A 21,625-nucleotide genomic window follows, 5' to 3' on the forward strand; every position below is an offset into this window, starting at 1 on the left:
ATTTTCCCAGCAGATCTAGACCTCTGGAGGGCGCAGGGCGAGCCAACAGCTGGCGCCTCCTCCATGCAGCGAGGTGGCAGATGGCGCTGCAGCAGAGCGTCCAGCGCGGCCGGCAGCGTCCCCCCTCTGCCTCCTCGTGGAGTTCTGGGCTAGGAAAGCATCCCTGGACGCCGGGCTGCGAGCTCAGTGGCCTCAGAGGCGCGCATTGAGGGAGGGACGCGGCCTGCAGGACAAAGGCAGGCTAGCGGCCGAGGGAGGTGGGCATGGGCCGCCAGGGAAGCGGGGAAAGGGCTCAAGGGCGGGGCCCGCGCAGCTCAAGGGGACCTGCCCCGGCGAGCGAAGGGAAAAGGCACAGGAGCGGGGCGCTCGCCAACGAGTGAAGAAGGGCTGACGCCGGGGCGTGGCCTGCTCAGGCGGGTGAGGCCGGTCGGACTTGGGAGGCTGGGCCTCGAGGGCGGGCGGGGCCTGGGCTTGCGAAGAAAGGGCGGGCGGGGCCTAGGGGCGGAGCTTTGGCGGCACAGCGGAGCTTGTGGGTCCCAGCTGCCCTAGACAGTCACTGCCCTGATGGCGGCGGTGGCAGCCGCTAGCAGGTGGGGGTGAGGAGCTGAAGGGCCCGGGCTGCTGGGGCAGTCGGAGCTGGCCGTCGCAGGGAGCCAAGAGGAGGATCTGCAGCTGGGAGCGCACCCCAGCCCGGCAGAGGAGGCGGCTGCAGCCCGATCCGGGAGCGCTGCTTGAGGCGGCTTCTTGCGCAGCCAGTGCCTGAGGCGGAGGCGGCGGCTGCGGCGGCGGGGCCCCAGGTACCAAGGGGCGGCGGTGGCAGGGCTGCGGTGCCCAGGGTCTGTGGCGGCGGGAGCGAGGCCCTCCCTTGGTCGGCAGCACGCGGCTGTGGCAGGGCTGGCGGAGACCCCCCACCCCTCCGCGCCACCTCCGCTCTGGGGCGCCCCGCGCCGCGGGCCAGGAGGGTTGGGGGCGCCGCGCTGGACCCCGGCCCTCACGTGGGCTCCGAGGACCCCGCATCCTCCCGCTGACACACCCCAGGGACGGGGCGGGCGGCGGCAGGCGTGCGGTGCCGCGGGACAGCGGTGCGGGGCGCAGTCTCTGCCAGGTGGCCAGCCGCGGTGGCCCGGGCGCCGGACCCGGACCCTTTTGTCTCCCGGCCTAGCTGGACTCGGGCTGCCCCGCCGGCGCCGCTGTCCCGCGCCCGTGCTCTGGAGGAGTTTGCCTCTGCGTGGAGCGGGAGGTGGCGTCAGACCCTGTCCTGCGTGTCGCTCTTGGTGCGGCACAGGGAAGGAGTCACGCTGTAGTGTGTTTGATTCATCATTAGTGGAAGGGATTGTCCCCTTCCCGTTTCTGTTAACCAGTTCCCATCCCGCCGCAACCCTGGGGTTCTTTTCCTAGATTTTGCAAAATACCAACAAAGAAGTCCAGTCGACAGCCCCTGACTGCCAGGCATGGCGAGCTGAGAGCGCTTCCTTGGAGGGGTTGTTCCACCAGAAGGCCTCAGAGCCTTCTGGCCAAAATGAAGGGTGTCACTCCATCAAGTGCTTCAGGTCTCTTTCTCTCCCTTTCTAGGGTGAAAAGATTTCAAAAATCGATATTAAATTATTAAAATCTGGCTGCTTAGGAATTACAACCATAGAAGAAAATAATGCAAAAGGGAAATAGAATGAGTATCTTTGAGGGGTAAGTGTCCCAACTTATTGAAAGTGTCAGAGATGAGATGTATGGATTTTTGAGATTGATGGGTAAACTGTAAATAAGCTTTTAATATATGGCATTTTGCACTAAGATATTTTTGATTGTTTCATTTTATTTACTTATGGAAATTGTGGATTACCTGGACATCTTAAGACCCAGGAACCCATTTATTAAGAATCTGCTGTCTTGAAAAATGCACTTTATGAATGCTTTGGATTAAGAAGGTGTAAACAGTGGTTTGTCATGTCTGCCACATAAGAGATAATCTGAACCAGTTCCCTTGCAATTGCCCAGATGCAAAAAACTGGCAAGAACTAGTACTTGGAGTGGTCATCCTTCAACAGGAAATACAGAGCTACCTATGTACTATATCATTAATTCTTAACCGCAAATATTGAGAGCAAATGCTGTGTGTTTTTAAGAACAGTTCATAAAAAAATTTCATACAATAGTATCAAGAGTAAAATATAGGGAAAAATAGAAAGAAAAACTGAAGAAAAAGTAAATAGCTAAAAAAGTATCTATTACTAAATCAGATGAGCTGTGTTAGGTTGATTTAGGGAGATCCAGCAGTGAGCAGAGTAGGCAGAGTCCTACCTTCATGGAGCTTGAATTCTTATTTCTGTAGAGCAAGAATAGCTGAGGTAAATAAGACACATTAATTTCTGTTGTTGCTTTTTTGTTGTATTTTTAACTAATTTTGGAGTTTGATGATTTTTCCAATTCTGTTGTTAGTGGAACTAAGTTGAAATAATCACGTTTTTGGACTGGCTTCTTCCATTCCTGCCCCTTCCGCTTCTGTTAGGGCCTTATGTGTCTTGTTGCACGGCCCTTGTCTAGAGTTGGCTTAGAGTGGAGCTCCCTTGGTAACCTGGGACTGCAAGACGCCTTCTAGTATCCAGACCTGGGGAGGGGCTGGAGGGTGCCTGGGCTGGGTCTGGTTGGAGCTCCAGGTGAACCTACTCTGGGGCCTTGAACTCTGGGGTCTTTGTGGGAGGTGTCTGGCACAGAGCTGGAACTCCCGACCCTCACCGTGGTCATGTTAGAGCCTGTGTTCATTTCAGGCCAACATCTGCAGGACCAGGAGTGAGTCTTCTGTGTGTGGCATGGCTTCCTGTGTCGCCCTGTGGAGTAGGAAGAAAGAGTGTCTTCAGGGTACCCCATATGAAGCATAGACAGAATGAAACTGTGATGACAATTTCAGATCAGTTGTATAGGTTTTGAGAGTTCAGCAGGAAACTCAAGTCCATGGTGGAAGGCAGCGTGGCTTGGTAGGACAAGATGGCGAACTGGGAGACCACCCTGACACTTGTTGCTGTGTCAAATAAGAGTCCCTCAATGATGGACTGTTCTTTCCCAGTTTTTTATCTGTTTCTGTAGCATTGATGGTTCTTCACTTTTCTCTCTCTCGACTTCTACCTTGAGTTGTCCTCGTACCCCTTCTGTTAGGCATATGTTGTATCTCGTACCACTTCTGTTAGGCATATGCTTCTTTATGACATCATTTCTGATGAAATTTTTATATGGACCCTCGTGCTTTGGGTGGCACTTTACATACCATAATGCCAGCTGTCCTCTGAGGGAGAGCAGCATAAAATGCTGCTGCCCATCTAGACTGTCGCAGCCTAGCTGAAAGAATGCCCAAACTCTTCATAAGAGAAAACAGAAGTAGTTGATGATTTAGGTCAGTTTTAACTGCAGACTAGGCTGGTATGGTGATTAATTTATTAACCTGCTGTCTGCTGTTGAGCATGAATATAGTTTTAAGTGGCCAGATAGCTGTCTCCTGTCTCAACTGGCTTCTGGAGTTTTGGGCACAGTCAACAAAGGGGCTCAGAGCAGGAGGGCTGCTGCCTTCTTGCCCTCACTTGTGGAGTGTTTTCTCCCCAGAATATTCTCCTTCCGTAATCCGTCTTGTACACCTGGTACCATTTCAGATAGCCATCGCTGTCCATGCTCAAATATTGTCAGATGAAAAGATCACTGAAAAGTATTGGGACTGTCCAAATTTAAAATAAACAAATCAGTGTATTTTCAGAAACAGTTTTTTCAGTCTGAGGCCATTTTCCATGGTGGCCCTCTTGCTTTGGACTTGGAGCTGTGTCGGGTGGACTTCAGCGTGGACTTCCATTCATCTCAAGCCTCCCACCCCTCCTCCACCCTTTCTCTCCAGGCTGGGTGGGTTCCTGGGCCTCACAGAGAAGGCCTCCTGCTTTGTTGTGTGCTCTGGGCCACTTGCTGTGCCTGTTGTCCTGGGCCTCGGCCACCTGTGCTTTGGTGGCTCAACATATCAGCCCTTTCTGCATGTTGGTCTGCTCAAAGCCAGCCAAACTCTCCGTTCTCCTCTGCAGTCTTGTACTTTTATTCACTTTGGATAAGTTGTGTTTTTGCTTGTTTGTATAGGCCAGAGAGAATACAGTGGTACACTACAAATTCAATATATTCTCTGCCCAATTCAGGAAGTTTCACACACATATTCTGATTTTTGTGTGTTCCTGAGACAAAAAATAAAAATGTCCATTTTAACAGTATTGGATTCTTACTCCCCTGAAGTGGGTCAGCTGCTGTTTGTATGGGGGAGGGGGCATGTGCTGCATGCTCTGATCTGAGCCAAGCCCCGTCCCTGCTTTATAAGAGACCATTTCATTTATTTCTGTATGACAGCCTGGCTCTTGGAGACATTTTCAAACACACCAGGCTGCTTCTTCCTTCAGATGGGCAGCAGGAAGGCTTGGGTGTGAACAGGGAGTGCTGTCTCCTCCCTTCCTCCCTGTCTCCTGCTCCTCCTGAACCTCATAGAATCTCCCATTTCCAGCCGGAGGCTTAGCCTGTGGCTGTGCTCAGTGCTCCATCTGCCTTGGCCCAGAGGCTGTGTTTTAAAACTTTTTTTTTTCATTATTTGAGTGTTCTTTCTTTGAAAACCTCCTGCTGACTGTATTCCTTGCTGTCACCTCCGCTAGGTTCTCTCAAGAGTACCCCTGAGAGGTTCATTTGATGTTCTTTCTTTGTGTTTCCCCTACATTATTTTCTTTCATGGCTCCAATGTCCACATTAATACAGCAAACAGATCTGCTCCCAGAGCCTCTATCTGTTCTCAGTAGCATCTCTCTGCACGCACCTGCCCTTTTTAACCCTGGAGTGTTCAGACCTGCTTCTTTTCCAGTATTTCTGTTTATTCATTTCTTAAATCCTCGGTACAGGCCATGTGCAAGATGCATGCTAAGTTAAGCATCAAGGCTGAAGTGGTGCGCCAAGTAAGGCACCGAGTTAAGTGGGAGGAGGTACACTGAACAGAACATCAAAACTGGACACACAAGTTATATTTGGTGTGCACCATGAAGGAGGCCATGGCATGGTGGGAGAGCATGTGATGAGATGCTCCTGCAGTGTCTGGAGTGCTGGGAAAGCTGATGCATAGGAAGTTCTCCATAATGGCTCCATTCTCTGTGTCCTTTCTACTCAAAAGTGACGTGAAGATAGCAGTGCTGGCCTCACCTTGCAGGTCGATGAAGAGTCAGAATCTCTGGTTCCTAATGCAGAATCTGCCTTGTAACTGCACCCTAGTGTCCTTGAGATTGAGAAGCACTGCCCTAGGCTGGATTCTAGCATTTTCTTTGACTCTCTCCTATTATATTACTCCTGTCTAAGATATTTCACCTGTTTCTTGGATTAGTTCTTGAATTTCTTTACTAATTTAGAATTTGTATTCACCTGTTCCTGGTCAGTCTGTTGGATTCCTTTGTGCACAGTTGCCCAATGCCTTCTTCAGGTCCTTCCTCTTGCCTGTGGTAAGCTGCATAACCAATGCAGAGTTCTCTGCTTAGCATTGAAAACTCTTCATGACTCAGTTCTGCCTCCTCTCAGGTGCACAGCATGTTTCTATGACTTCAGCAGAGCATATGTAGCACATTCATTCTTTTAAGAAATATTTTCTAAGCATAGCAAACAGTCATTTTTAGTGATATGGACAAGTAAGCGTATTCTTATTTTTCTTAATGTTAAGTAAGAGTATTATATACTTGGTGAAACTATGAAACTTTTTAAAAGTTTATTTAGCCTCTTACTTTGTTGAATGATTTTGCTATTTTTAATTTTATGAAATACAATTGCTTAATTTTATGAATTAAAATAAGTGAATACTTGTTGTCTTTTCTTACAAATTTCTGGTTGGTTGTGATCATTAGTCTCTATTGATCTTATTGATGTCTTCAGATTTCATCATTTTCTTTTAAATTTCAAACCAATTTCTCTATCCTGTTATCCTAATCTCATAAAGATCCTAAATGTCATTGCCTTTCTAGTGCACCATGTCTTGATTTGACCACACTGACCCTGTGTTGGCTGAGTTACTACCTGTGTTCTTTGTCCCTCTGAGTACCCATGGTCTTCATCATATGGAGAAGTGGGTATCTCCTGCCATGTGATTCTGGCTCAGCCCTGAGGTTTACTGTGGTCAGTGGGACATTAGTAAAAATGACCTCTCAAACAGAGGCTTAAAGTGGGATTTGTCCTCCTGTGTTTCTACCATCATTTGCACAAGAATCTACCCAGGATTGGAGATGGTCCAGAGTGAGGACAGAGGTGAGGAGGGACAGACCCGTCTGCACCTATTGTCCAGGATAGAGCAGATCAAAATACACAGACAGAACAAAGGAGAAATCATTGTTATTTTGAGTTTTGGTATTTTGCTGTACCCTTGTAAGAAAATAGCTAAAACACAGACTGAGAACATAATATTCCAAAGGGTAAGTCATTATTTCTTTGTTAAGAATCTGAGCATCGCTGTTGATTGCTAAGCTGTACTCAGCCCTTTCCTGAGCCCAGGGCTCCTTTGTCCTCCTCCTCCTGCCTGCCCTCCATGGTTGCTCCTCGGCCACTGTTTCTTGCCAGAAGGACCACAGTAGTGGCCTCCTCGCCTGCCTTCCTGATGCTGGGTCCCTCTGTCTTCAGACAGTCCAAGCCTCAGATCATGTTGCTGCCCTGCTGAACCCCCCGAGTTTTTCTTGGTCGGCTCCCTGCCTTCCTGATCCTAGGTCCCTCTGTCTTCAGACAGTCCAAGCCTCAGATCATGTTACTGCCCTGCTGAACCCCCCGAGTTTCTCTTGGTCGGCTCCCTGCCCGCCCTTCAGCCTGCTGTCTCCCTCTTGTGCTCCTGCTCTGTGCTCCTCCCACATGGTCCTGTTACCTTGTGAAGGAGGTGAGACCAGCCAAGAGAGGTCTGGCTGGCTGCCAGCCTGTCATGGCTGGAGTGCCCTCTTCAGGCCTGCCTCTGCCCTCTCCCTCTCCACTGAGCTCTGTGGAGTCTCCCTCTCCAGTCAAAACCACATCTCCCTACTTTGTCTTCTTTCTGAATTGTAGTATCTATCATGATCTGGAGTATTTCTGTGTGCATTCTCTTCTGCCTGTTGGAATGAACAGAGTGAATGCCTGTTTTATTCTCCTGTGTTCTTAGGCCTTAGGGACTCAGTAACTATTGCTTGCATTAATGGATAACTACTTATTTTAATTTAAAACATTGTCATTTTGGTCAGTTGGTAAGTTGTATTGCTTTAACCATGTCAGCCTTTTTCATCCATGGTTGTGTGTGTGTGTGCTTGTGTGTTTGTGTGTGTGTGTGTGTGTATGTGTGCAGAAATTTAAATATACATGAAAGATAGTTATAGGTGAAAGGATCTGTTTTAAACCGGAACTTTTGATTATTTTATTTCTATTTTTCAAATGATGTTGACATTCCCTTTTACTGACTCTTTTTTTAAGGACATTGCATCAGATTATGTCATGTGATGGAGTCTCTGAGGTCACCTTTTACCTGTCCATAAAACTATAATTTCATCTGTGGGGTTCCTATTTCTGAAAGATTATCAGTAAAAATACATATTCATTTGGAAAAAGGGGAAAAACTTTTTAGGTCTACTCTCAGTCAGTGTGTGTGTGAAGTTGCTGAGAGAAATAGACGTCACCCAGTGGACCTAGTGGGATTCACAGGGAAAAGTAATGACACCAAAGGAAATATACAGTTGGAGAAAAGGAATTTGTGGGGCAAGTGATAGATTCCCTACCTGAAAGTGTTTCAGTTATATAGTGAAATAAGTAGAAAAGCAAATACACATACACACCCACTTTTTTCCATATTTGCTTCAAATCTATATTTGATTTTGTTTTAAAGAAAACAATCTACACTTTTAGGAACCCTGTGTGTCCCTCCTAAATCCAGCCAGCCCTAGGTGAGCATCCTGTGAATCTGTTCTTCAGCCACGTGGCTTGAGCACAGAGGAGGTGTGCAGATCGGCTGGTAAGGGTTTGTTCTGTAGCCATGCTTTTGAAGCACCTTCATTCTAGTTACCCTTTAAACTCAAAATTTATTGAGGATCCAAAGAGCTGTTTTTTTATGTAGGTTATATCTATCAGCATTAGCTGTATTTGAAACTTAAATTGATAATTTTATATAATGTTTTAATGTAATGAGAATAATAAAACTATACATGCAAACATAAATAAAATTTTGATGAAAGAATACCTATATTATCCAATGAAGAAATAAGTGGGAATGAAAAACCAAAACCAGCACTTTTAAGTGGCTTTTTCATTCTTTGCAAATGGTTTTAAATATTGGACTTAAAGGACAGCTGCATTTCCAGCTCTGCTTCTACATATGTCCTCTGGAAAACCCTACCTTGACCTTGGGAGAGAGTGACTTTTTTGAAATGATCTGAGGCCTAGGGTCCCCCAGGCCTATCCAGCTTACACTTAGCAAACTGCCCTTGTGTGTGGATGGTGCCGCACCCCTGGTGTCACCCTGCTGCACCTTCTGTGTAACACTGCCCTTTAGGTGTGTCCTGTTACATGTGGCTAATGATTCACATTCACTAGTGTATGGGCAGAATTCTGTTCTGTGAGCCATTACATATTCAGTTCTCTGTTGTCTTGTTGTGACTCATTTGGAAATGTGCGCAGCTGTATAACTTCATGAAGCAGTGCTGTGCTGCTGAAAACATTCTCAAGCATCCTTTTGAACCTGTACTAGGAGTAAAGGAGAGAGAGGTGCTGCAGCCTGCTTGCTGGGGGCCAGGTTGCTGGGCCGTGGGGTGTGCATTTTCATCTTCCACTCTGTGTCATGCCTCCAACTGCCCTTGGAACTTCTGTCCATTTATGGGCTTGTAGTAGTGTGTATTGAATTTTCATTTTTCCACTAGGCCACCAGCTTTTGCTTTGTTGTCAGGTTCTGTGTGTTGTGAATTTCTGTTCTGTCTGTGTTGTAATCAGGATAGTAGTGAATGCATCTAGACTCTCTAATGTCTAATAATTATGTTCTTTAGTTCTGTTATGGAATTTTCATTGCTGATTTTTGTAGCTTCCATTTGTTGTTGGAATTCTCCATCTCTCACCCTTTTATATATATATCTGTTTTCTCCAATATTTTAATCACGGTTATTTTAAACTCTGGGTAATTTTTCAGCCTATATTAATTATCTTTTTTTCTATAGATTACTCATCTCTTATTCTTTGCCTTTTCCTATCTAACAGTATTTTATTTGTATGTCAGATGGTGATAGATGATCACCGTGGCAGAGAAGGCTTTCCCCCTCCCTGCTTGGCCAGGCTGGTGAGGAACTGGTGCAGGTGACAGCAAGCTGGGCTAGGGTCCTTGCTGACCTTGGGAAGGCCTCTGCTTCCTGTCTGTGCTTGGCATAGTTGGGCTGGTCAGCTCTGCTCAGCTCTGAGGGCTTGCTAATTCACTTCCCTGGGAGATGTTAATGTGTGGTGCTTTTGGCCTTGATTCCTTACACATCCTGGAGTTTTGTGTTTAAAGCAAGCATTCTGGCTTAGCAGAATTCTTCTCTCACATGCCTCCAGAGGAGCCCTCAAGGTGGCTTTAGACACACCTGGCCTGGTCTCTCAGGCTTCTAAGCACAGCCCACAGTTTAGCAAAGTCCCTTAGGGAAAATGAACCTTGTTTTCAGGACCCATCACACATGCACTCTGCTCCTTAAAAGGGACACACTGACTCCTACAAACCGTGCTGGCTTTGCTCCCTTGGTAGAGTCCCTTAAGGCAGCCCAGTCACAATTCTTAGTCTGCACCTGTAGAATTAGCACGTGTGCCCAAATCAACAAATGACCCCTGAGAAGAAACCAGTAGTCACTTTGTTCCTCACTTTGAAAGAGCTCCTGCTCTGGAGTTCCAGTTCATCTCATTTTCTTGCTTTAGCAATCCCCTCGTGTTGGTAAAAATACAGTTTTCATTTTTCTCTCTCAGTTGCCAGTTGCTACAGGGGAGGTTGGTGTTGGGGCCTACTGTGCTTCACCCTGCAAAAGGCCCTTGACTTTCCTTGTTTTACTGAATGCAGCAACAAGATGAAACCTGCAACAGCAGTCTTTGTGTATTGAAGGCACATTCTGATAAATCACAGAAGATCATTGCTGACACCTTCTTGCTCTGTCCTCGCAAGGTAGCAAAAGGATGAGCCAGCTTCTGAGATCTCCTTTACAAGGGCACTAATATCCCATTCCTGAGGGCTCTGCCCCTCTATGCACTCACTGCATAGAGGCCACCCCTGACACGTTGGAGGCTAGGATTAAATCTGTGAATCTTGGGAGGAATGCAGGCATTTGGACCATAGCTAGATGGTTGTTTATGTTCAAGTTTTAGGTGTGTTTGAAGGAGAAAATGGATTAGCATATACACCAAATATATTTGATTTATGAGACAAATAGCTTACATCCCTGTAACCATCACATCCAAGGAGAAAGCCACTGATTAAAAACAGCTGCCAGTTATATCACTCCTTAGACATACTTTTCAGGGTTCACATATGATTCCCTGTGTTTATTACTTGAGAATTTTGGTTCTTTATCCACTTTTGGAAGTAGGTCAGCTTGAAATAATACACTGCTTTCAAGTAGATCAGTAATTTTGGTTTGCTATTATTGTATTCAAAATTTTCTCTTCTTCCCCCATTTTATTTCACCAGATGCTCACAGTTTTTCAGAAAAAAACTATTTTTCCTTCTTACTGCACTATTTAGGAGACTTAGGAAGGGTTAAACAATTGCATGACAAATCCAAATCTTTGTATATTTAGAGCAGAATGAGAAATCGCTCCTAAAAACTGTGTTTCAGTAACATTCCATGATTATTGCATCAATATTGCTTTGCTCATAGGCCAGGGAAATAACTGGAATTTTAGCATTCAGGGAGTTAAAGATTGAAGTATTCTTCTCACTTTTAGAATCACTGGAAAGCACAGTGCGTGTGAGTGCGTGCAGGAGACTTGAGGAGTTCTGAGTCCCAAGTGCAGTGCAGTGGGAGAGTTGCTTCCTGTTCAGAGTGTGAGTCCCAGAACCTTTATCTGTTCCTTTCCATCTGACTTATCCTCCTGTCTGAGTCCTGTCTGGTTGCTCCTCCTCACATTCCTATACTGCGTTCTCCCAAGTCCATAACAAAGAGATGCCTTTTGTTGAGTCAGTGCATGTTGGTGCTATTTAATAACAAACATGATTGAAGAGTTTATCTCAGAAAACATGCTGGAGACACACATTTGCTAAGGGTGTGTGATCTTCAGTGAATTCTTTCTATCCTTATTTATTTTTCCTTTCACACTCTCAAAGATCAATGAATTTAATGAAATATAACTTTGCCTCCAGTTGAAAGAGTTCTCTGGTCCTATTATTTGAACAAAAATAGTGGACCTAACAGCATTCGAGGATTGGGGAAGTGTTGGGAGCCTATGGCGGTTAGTTGGAGTAAACCTTCAATTGAACAAGTGTTTAAAGAAGTAATGCTGTTTATTTCAAATAGCTGCAAATATTTTTAGTTTTTTTTGTATTGTCCAACTTTTTTAGAATTTTTAAATCATTTACTTTGTGTTGTTAGGGGACAAACCCAGGGCCTCACATGGTAGGCCAGGGCTGTACTGAGCCACATTTTGTTTAAGTTTTAGTTATCAATATCTATTATTTTTAACTTTTTAGTTGGAAATACATGGTTTGGGGAAATGCTCTTGCTGGCATGAAATAGAACTATTATGAATATTAAAAAAACAGACTTTTCTCAGAAGGTGCACTTCCCTCGACATTACAGTGGGCCAGAGCCAGTGACGGTGAGGTGGTGTGTGGAGGGAGCTTTTCCTTTGAGATTTTTATGGTGACACACTGACGTACTCACCAGGAGCATGACAGCTAAGGAACTGTGTGACCCTTGCGGAATTGGAATACTGGGTTGGTACAGGATTGTTTCTTTAGAGCACCTCTGAAGTCTAAAGAAAATATTGAGTCTCCACTATTCCTCTGAAGTGACCACACTAGGTTTTGCCATATTTGAAAAGTACCCTTTTCCTAATGATGACACATTTTTTGTTTTGTTTGTTTTTGTGTAAGTTTAGCAGGTCCCTGTAGAGCAGTTTAGTTTGTTTCTTCCTAGAACTCAAACCAAAAAGTCACACAGTGGGCCATATTCAGTCCTTGGACACAGTGAAGTGGGGGCAGCAGATGGTAGGAAGGGTTGTGGGTACAAGATACAGAGTGTGCCTAAAAAAGTCTAAGTACGTCAGGAATTTAAGAAAGTAACCAATGTAAGGGAAAAATTTTATGGGAGGTCCTATATTAGAGTTCTCCTGAGAAACCACTAACAAATAGATTTATTATAAGGATTTAGCAGACAGTTATGGAGGGTTAGAAGTTCCAGCTTCTGTCATTAGCAGACTACAGACCTGGAAAACCAACAGATACTTCCAGTCTGAATTCAGAGGCCTGAGAATCCACAGAGCTGGTAGTTGAAGTGTTAGTCTGAAAGTCGGCATTTTCTAAACCCAAGAAGGACTGAGTTTTTTTGAGTCTGAAGACAGGAAAGGCTAGTATCCCATCTCAGGCATCAGGTGGCCACATCAGCTCTCTCTTCTAGGCAGGCCTTCAACTCACCGCACAGGAGGGGAGCAGTCTGCTCACTGGTCCACCGATTCAGAACCACCCTCACTGACATGCCAAGAGCAATGTTTGACCAGTGCCTGAGCACCCCCCTGGCCCAACCAGATTAACACATGAAATTAAGTAAAACAGCTCCCTTAGAGCTGAGTGTGAGCCAGCAATGAACTGTTGAATTTACTTTTAAAGATGTGACACTGGAACGAATGAACACTGTTCTGGATATCAACACTAAAATAAACCTACTTGTTCATTAATTCAGTCAGTAAGTATTTATCGATCCTCACTTTTTGCAGGGTCCTTTGCTAACTGCTAAAAATCTAATGGTCATTGTTATGTAGGTGGCTCCTCCTTCCCCAGTTCCTTGTTCCTTAGTTAATTACAGTTGTGATGGACCTTGATGGCTGTTCTAGCAGTACAGATGTTGACATCCTTTCCTGGTAGCTTTAGAGAAGTATGTCGCAAAGACCTGCCTGGTAAGTGACACCTGGGTTGAGCTCCAGGGAGTGGAGAAGAGGGGTGAACACTGTAGCAGGGAGCAGACAACTGGGCAGGTTCTACATGTCAAGGGCTCTGTGCCCAGAGCCAGGAGCTCTCCAAGGAGGTGAGTGTGCTCACCAAGAGCTGATGGCTGGTCCTGTCCTAGAAGATAGAGATGCAGGGTTTTAACTCAGTGTGTTAGTAGGAGCAGATGGCACCTTCCGTGGAAATGAGCTGGTCTAAGAGCATTGGAACCTCCAGGTACCAACTGGAAAGAAGACATCCCATTAACAAGTTTTTTTTCTAAATGAATTGCTCAGTGGTATACAAATTAAGGATAGCGTCAGTCCCTGAATTCTGACTCAGCTGACTTCTTGCTGCTCCACAGTGAGCTGCAGGTTTTGTTTTTTCAGAGACAGATTAACAGTAGTAATTTATCAGTTTTATTTGCATTCAGTGAAATTGACTCTCTGTGGAATACACTTCTGTAAGTTTGACAGATACACAGTCCTGAATCCTCGCCAGTGATGATACACAGCAGCTGTCACCCCCACATTCCCATTTGCTTCTCTTTTGTAGAACCCTGCTCTCATGTCAACCTTTGTAACCTCTGACCTGTCTTTATAATTTTGTTTGTCTAAGTGTCATACAAATGCAGTCTTACATGCAGTCTTCTGAATCTGGGTCCTTTCATTTACAGAATGCATTTAAGATTAATCCACGTTGTGTGAGGCACTGAATTTTTTCCTTTAATGGCAGAGTGGCCTTCTTTTGTCTGGATACTTAGTTTGTTTGCCCATTCACCAGTAGAAGAAAATCTGGGTTGTTCCCAGTTTGGAGGATTATAAATAAAGATACTATTAACACTTATGTACATTTGTATGTGTGCGTGTGTGTGTGTGTGTGTGTGTGTGTGGCTGCGAGTTTCAGTTAGTAATACCAGGAAGGGGGGATTTTTGGGCCCTGAAAGGTGCATGTTAGGAAGCTCCGACCTCACAAGTGATTGTGCAGGTAGAGGTGACTGTGTGCATGTTCTGTAGTGGCCCAGACCCTTGCTGTTTTCAGGATTCATTCTGTTCAGAGAGTCTATGGTATCTCCTGGTAGTTTTGATTTGAATTTTCCTAATTATAAATTTCCCTAATTAATTAATAATGTTGAACATTTTTATGTTTAAAGATATAACATTGGAATGAATAAGCACTGTTCTGGATATCAAGTATAAAGTAAACCTAATCTGCCTCTGAAAAACCAAACCTTCAGCTCACTGTGTAGCAAAGAGTCAGCCTCCTCAGAACTCAGGGGAGGGACACTGTCCTTAATTTGTGTAGCACTGAGCGTTTTATGACACTCCTGTATCTTTTCTGAAGTGTGTGTTTCAGTCTTCTTCCTATTTAAAAAAATAGTTTTTTATTATTGCTTGAGGGTTCTTCATGTATTCTGAATATAAGTCTTTATTCTGAAATATATTCTGTCAGTCTTTTGTTTGACTTTTTATTCTTGTATCAGTGTCTGAAAGTTAATTTTGATACAGATAAAAGTTTTCAATTTATTTTTCTTTTGTGGATCCTACTTTTTGGTAGGGTCTGAAAACTGTTTTCCTAACTCAAAATCACAAAAAAGATCTTCCTAGGTGCTTTATAGTTCAACACTGAAGCTTGTGATCCATTTTGAGCTTATTTTTGTATGAAGGGTGAGATATGGGTCCAGGTTCATCTTTTTTTTGCATCTGGACATCCAGTTGTTATCATTTGTTCAGCATCATTTGTGGAAAAAACTTCTCCTTATTCAATTGACTCCCTTTGCAGCTTCATATAACATTAGCTTCCTATGTTAATGCTGACCTGTTTCTACAGTCTCTGTGTGTGTCTATAGCAAATACCAGGCTGTCTTGATCACACTAGCTTTATCGTACACCTCAAAAATGGGTAGTATACATTCGTCAACTTTGGTCCTCTTTGGCAATAATTTTTATCATTTTAGATTTTTATGATTGCTTGTTGAAAGCAGAATGTGTTATGGAAACAATCGAGGTAGAAGTAAGTCATTCTTGTACCTGCAGGTGAGCCCCTCATGTTTTCCTGTGGGCATTCAGTGTGGGTAGGAAGGGGGAGGATGGTGATATGAGGCTTGGTATAGTTGCCAGCTGCCCCCTCTGGTGATACCTTGTGCTTGGCGTGGGGTGGATTTCCAGGTGGTTTTACTCCTTCTCTGTCTCCTAGCTGCTCTCAAACACTTCTTTCCTCACACCTCCCCTCAATGGGGTGGGGGAGAGGATGGGGCCTTTCTTTCCCAGTAAGCCAACATTGTACCCTTTGCTCTTGGGGGTGGGTGGTCTTGGGGTCCTGCCCACTCCCTTGCTGTGGCTGCCCCCTATTTGATGGTTCCCTGGGGCAGTAGTGTTTTCTTCCCCCTTCCTCCTTCCCCCTAAAGCTTTTCCATGGGGTGTGGGTGGGTCTGAGGAAGAAACTCATTACCAGAGCTTCCCAGCCAGCACTGTTGCTGTTTAACCAATGAAGACATAGATGAAGCCCGCAGGGTCAGTGGAGAAGGTCAGATGGAGGATCCGAGGCCCCAGGGGCTCCACTCTGCTCTTCCTCCTCAGTCTGCATCTCCTCAGGATCCCTGTGGTCTCTGCCCCAAGGACAAGTGCTGGCTTCTTTGCAGTTGGGTTTTTCTCCCTGGATTTGGGGCTTCATGGTGGCCCTGTGACCACAGCGCTCTGATAGATTCACAAAAGTTTTGAACTTGTGACTTGTCTAGCTTGCTTTGCTGTGAAGCCAGGAGGAATGTCTTTCTAGTTTCCCATACCTGAGGAGGTGACCCAGAGTGTGTGTGGAAACCTGCAGTTCAACAGTGACAGTTTGAACTCCGAGAAGATTATTGACCTGCCAACCTAAATATGTATCATCTATTAGTATATTTCTTATAATTTATTTCCAGCAGCTTTTAAAAAGCTAATTAGCATCTTTTTAAAAGGCAGTAAGTAAATTCATCATATCAAGAAAAAAAGAGCAATGAATGTATTTCCTTTCTGAATCTCCCTCTGTGCTTTCGGCTGCCTCGGTCTGGAGTCGAAAGGCACCTATGGGCTGGTCAGCACTCAGACTCAAGGCAGGGAATATCTAACTCAAACACTTGAAATTGAATGAAAGAAAATATTAAGAATATAAGGCTGAATATTAATGAAACTGAGAAATGAAAGATACTTAATAAGATATATTCAAAGTAATGAGCTTCTTAATAAGATATTTAATAAGATATATACAAATTCATAGGCTCCATTAAAAGATATTTAATAATATATATATTAAGTCAGGCCCATTAATATATTGCTGCTGTTAAATATGTTGATTGATATTTTTGTCTGAGTTTGATAACCTACACTGTTGCATTATTTCAAATGGAATATTATATGTGTACATACAAAGACATATCAACATGTAAAAATCTGTTCTAGACTTTCTAAATTATTCATTATTCATGAATGTGTACTTTGGAGGAGTTTTATAGATTATAAAATATAATTGAATACTTATAAAATATAATAGATTATAAAATATAATTGAATAGTTTTATAGATTATAAAATATAATTGAGTAGAAATGTGAATCTTGTGTTACTTGGTCTAAGTTTTCCCAAATAGATGACTTTGAAATAATGAGAGGGACCTGAACATGGGAATTCGAGTTTACTAAAGTTTTCATCGAAGGCTTTTTTTATTTTTTGGGTACCTGGGATTGAACTTAGGGGCACTGGACCACCGAGCCACACCCCCTGCCCTATGTTGTATTTTTTTAGAGAGAGGTCTCACCAAGTTGAGAAGCGCTTGGCTGTTGCTGAGGCTGGCCCTGAACTCACGATCCTCCTGCCTCAACCTTCTGAGCCGCTGGGACCATAGGTGTGCACCACTGCACCTGGCACTTACCTAATGCTTTAAAATATTAAAGTAGCATCTTCTCTACTCAGTGCTTTTCATTTGTGATGCAAATCTACGGTGTCAATGATTTGTGAAGACCATTTTGAGCGCTGGGAACCTGCCAGTGTACAGCATTGGCTCTCTAGAACCCTCAAAGTCAGGTTCACACTTCATTGAAAAGCTCACGAAGACCAGCATTTACTCTTTTCCACAGTTCTTTCTTCCACACTTTGCTCAAGGGTATTTCTCCAAGCCCATGCAGGTGCTGTTGCCCTAAATAGGTTTTCTTCTCCATTTCTGTGGGCCCCGACCCTTGACCCTTGCTCTTCCCCCCCCCACTCCTGGCTTTGACCTCACCAGCCTCAACCTCCATACCCCATTCCCCTGAACTCATCCCACACCTGTTATATTTGTAATTTGAAACTTACTTAATGTCATTTTTTTTCTTTAAACTATAAGCATCAAAAGAGCACATCTGTAACTCTGGCTACCTGGGGAGCCAAGGTAGGAAGGTCATGAGATCAAGGTTAGAGCTCAGTGGAGAGCACTCTCCTAGCATGCGCAAAGCCCTGGGTTCCATCTCCAGCACCACAAAAAATTTACAAGAGCAGGTCAGGACTGAGGCAGTTTTGCTCTTCAGCACACCCCCAGAGCTTGGCATGGTGCTCACAGTAGGTGCTAAGTCATGATGTTTTGGCAATTTGGGATGGGAGGCACATAACTTCAATACCCTGTGCTCATTGATATGATAAACAGTGATAGAATTGCTAACATAGAAAATTAGATTTGGTCATTTCTTATTGACACATTAGTAAGTGCAATGGAAGAAGACTCACTAATGCCATGACAGCATTTAATAAAGATTTGACCATAGAAAGCGACTGAACCTTGAAGACCAATGAGAAGCAGGTACATGAGAGAAAGGGTGTGCAGACCAGGCACAGGAGGCTGGGGCAGCTGTTTGGTAAGGGTTACCAGGGAAAGCCACGCATGGCTGGAGTCCCTGGGGAAGGGTGAGTGGCACAGTAGAAACTCCCTGGAGGGCCCATAGAGGCAGGTGGGCCACCCTGGTAGCTTGGGGGAGAGAGAGTAGGAGTCTGGACTTGAGTAATGCTATTCCAATGGGGTGATATGGAGTTGGCAGCTCAAACTTTTTCCCCTCTGCTAATCATTAGATTCAATCTAATGGGAGCAACGATGTGCTTTGTGGAAAGGAATATATACATGTATTCATTCATCCTGTCTTTCTCTCTGCCTATCTATCTGTCTATCCATCCATCCATCTATGTATGCATGTCAGCATTGCTGATCCAGGGGTTTTTAGGGGCTCCCCTTGCTCAGGGACAATGGAGATCTGTGATCACTGATAAGTGAAGCACAGGTCCTTGCGGCAAGCCTGTGGAGTCAGTGGATGCTCCCCATCACAGCTGCAGGCCTTGATTGGCAGCAGCCCGCAGTGTGGGCCGTGTTTTGTTTTCTGTCAGCAGTGTATCACAAGTATTTTCCTCAGTGGGCTGAACATACCCTGAGTGGGAGGCTGATAAAAGCAGCCCCATTTTCTTGCATCACCCTGAACTATTTCAAAGGGAAGAGGAGCAGCTGTGACAGTGTTCACAGGAGCCACTGGGGTGGTTTCATCTTTGTAGTCTAACAATAATAGTGCACCCTGGCTTGCATTCCTCAGCTGGAGAAGAGCAGAGGTGCCTAAGCAAAACATGCTTCCTCCTTGACAAGTCTTAAAACTGCATCTGCCATCAAGGAAATGATATCCTTGCCCTGCTGGGGAATTTCTCTTCAAAGTAAGCACGGAGAAGTCATCTTCATAGATTTATTACATGTCTGAATCAATATTTATCACATACAGTTACTTGAACTAATGTGTAACAGCTTGGTATTTACTTAAACAATCCAAAGGGTTTTAATTTCCCGCCTAGCTGCAGGAATATACAAAGAAGTCTTGTACACATGCAGAAGACCATCGTAGTAAGAATACTCTGCTCCACAAGTAGGTCTAAGTATTGTTGTTCCTGTTTTGTGATTTGTGGGTCAAGAGCCATCTTTGTGTATTTCTGAGTGTCCTATGAAAAAGTTATCTTACAAAGGGACTTTGTAATACATGTGACGTGACCAAATATATTAGCAAGATGTATTGGGTTACAAGATATAATTGAGTCTAAAACAATGAATATCTGATGAATGTTATATAGATAAGCATGTCAGTAGATATCATATCTATATCAATGTATATATTTATATATCATAGTATTATAATAATAGATATAGATGTCAATAGATCAATAAGTATATACTATAGAGTAGATCTTGGGACATGGTACTAAAACTTTAGTAGTTTAATGTTGAACACTCTTGAGTTTAAAAATGTGAAAAATTATATTCCTTGATGGTGTGACTATCTGGTGTTCTATTTTATAATATCACCATAGCTCCTTCAACAGCTCAAATTACCTCTTTTCATACAAAACATATAGCAATTAAAAATGCACAAAAATAAAAGTGAATGTGCCATATAACATTATGCACAGTACAATATAGAGCAGGTTCTGCATGAATGAAATCAATCACCATGTGCTTGGATCTAATTAAGTTCGTGTTTCTGAGAACCTTAAACAAAAGGAAGCATTAAGACCATCTCAGAGGTCACAGGAGATCAGAGTCAAATGCCAAATTTGTTTCTAGAGAACAAATGTGTCTGAAAAAGCTATTATAGATGGTAAATTTAAGCAGATGTACATTTTCTTGATCCATAAGAAAATTGTCATTTGTTCACTTAAGTTGACACAGATTTCTACAGAGCGAAGAGTCTTATGAAATAAGAGCTGGTACAGATTGGTATCTTAATCCAGACATTACATAGACAGCTTTGACAGTTTAAATAATAATGACAAAATGAAGGGGTAGATGAAATTTTAATAATAATTATTTTACTAGTATGTCCACTAGCATCTATCTAAATGAGATACATGTACCATTTCAGCTGTGTTTGCAAACATGAGGCTTTCACACAGACACCCAAGATGTTATTTTAACTGCTATTCCTTTCACCAAGGAGAAACAAAATATTTCATCTCCTTATTGCGGCAAAGATTTAAGTGTAACAAGTGAAGCGTAAGCCAGGCACCCTGCAGCTGGGTTGAATCAGGGGTTTTCACACAGGGCTCAGACTGCCTCCTAGGGGATTCTTGCTTGCCTGGGACACTCTTGTGCCCTGCCGTGAGTGACACATACGAGCAGTGCCCCTTGGGCTCCTGAGGTGCCCGTGCCTTCCCCTCCCTGTGGAAGGGCTTGCTGGCTGCTGCAGGGAGCTGCAGGTGGTTTCCTCTGTCCCTTTAGTATTAGTGTCTTTGTACTCACTTAACCTCTAAATACTAAATGAAACTGAAATTATTTAAGTCAGCTAGCAGGAGAGATAAAGCCTACTATTACGAGTGTGTATTTAGGGAAAAAAAAAAGAAATGAAACTTCAATTGACTAATACTAGCCATAAAGAAAATTATGCTTAATTTTAACTGTATTTTTGAACAGTTGAGACTTGTTATTATAGACAAATTGCCTGTTGAACAGTGAGATTGGTGAGTTTCTATTACCATCTATGTTCACATTTTCTGTCCTTGGTGAGGATTGGGTGTGGGGTCATGGGCTTGAGGAGTCATGATTCACAAGAAGAAAGAGGGCAAAGAGAGATGGGAGGGAAGTTCTTGTGCAGTCACTTTCTCCAGAACTTGCATTCCCACACCACAAACCAAAGAAACGTCTTTGGTAATAAAATTTCCTGAAGCACTCTGTCGTATTTTATGTGGCAGAAGCAGCTATGCATCAGTCTTATCATGAGTGCTGATTTGTCCATAGGAAATTTGTGACCAGGGTGAGTAGCCAAATGTCCCGTGGATAATAGAAGCAGCAGCATAAGATCCACTTGGCACCTCCTCAGGTCTGCTCTTGGAAGCAGAGGAGCATACTTACTGACCCCACAGTCCTGGAAGCAAACTCTTTATTCTTCCCATTTCTGAATGAGGAAAGTGAGTCACAGGTGAAGATAATTTGCCCAAAGACATTAAGTCCAAGTATGAAAAATCCTCCTCTACTGTTATTTATTAAATAGCCTTGACTCTGTAGACAATGTTATTTTCCCAGCAAGTGAGTTACCTAGAACAGAAGCCTAAGCTTGCAATGCTGGTTAAAGACCAATTTGGCCCCGCAAAATACCAGGGTCATGCATCCCTGCTAAATAGAATCTTTTTTTACAGGATCTGCTGCTTATATATTCAAATGCAAATGATCTACTTCTCTGTGATATTCTGCTACTCCGTAGATGGCCTGATGGGTAGTGTACGATTTATCAGTCCTAACAATGAAACTGTTTCTTACAATTCTATTGTTTTCTAATTTTCCTTCTATATGGAAAACAAGAACTTTCATGTTGGTATGAATATGGTTTTTTATAAAAGAAGACTGAGTCTTAAACTAGAACAAGGAAACAGGGAAAAGTAACTGTCAGAGGAAAATCGAACTTGATTAAGATTCATACTGAAACATAACTATGTGACACAAGCCCTCAGGGAATGAATGGTGTGTGTGTGTCTTTGTGTCTGTG

At 43.7% G+C, this 21,625-nt stretch overlaps 1 pseudogene across 1 annotated transcript in view; it reads left to right on the plus strand.

Annotated features, from left to right (window-relative positions):
- Positions 1-502: 502 nt before the first annotated feature.
- The window catches only part of LOC144372543 (secernin-1-like), a 54,603-nt pseudogene continuing 33,480 nt past the window's right edge, over positions 503-21,625 (plus strand). Inside the window, exons 1-2 of the transcript XR_013432522.1 lie at positions 503-797; positions 1,573-1,683. The product of XR_013432522.1 is annotated as a secernin-1-like (transcript). The remainder of the gene's footprint in view (positions 798-1,572; positions 1,684-21,625) is intronic.

This window comes from Ictidomys tridecemlineatus, unplaced genomic scaffold (assembly GCF_052094955.1).
Source record: "Ictidomys tridecemlineatus isolate mIctTri1 unplaced genomic scaffold, mIctTri1.hap1 Scaffold_1227, whole genome shotgun sequence".
NCBI lineage: Eukaryota > Metazoa > Chordata > Mammalia > Rodentia > Sciuridae > Ictidomys > Ictidomys tridecemlineatus.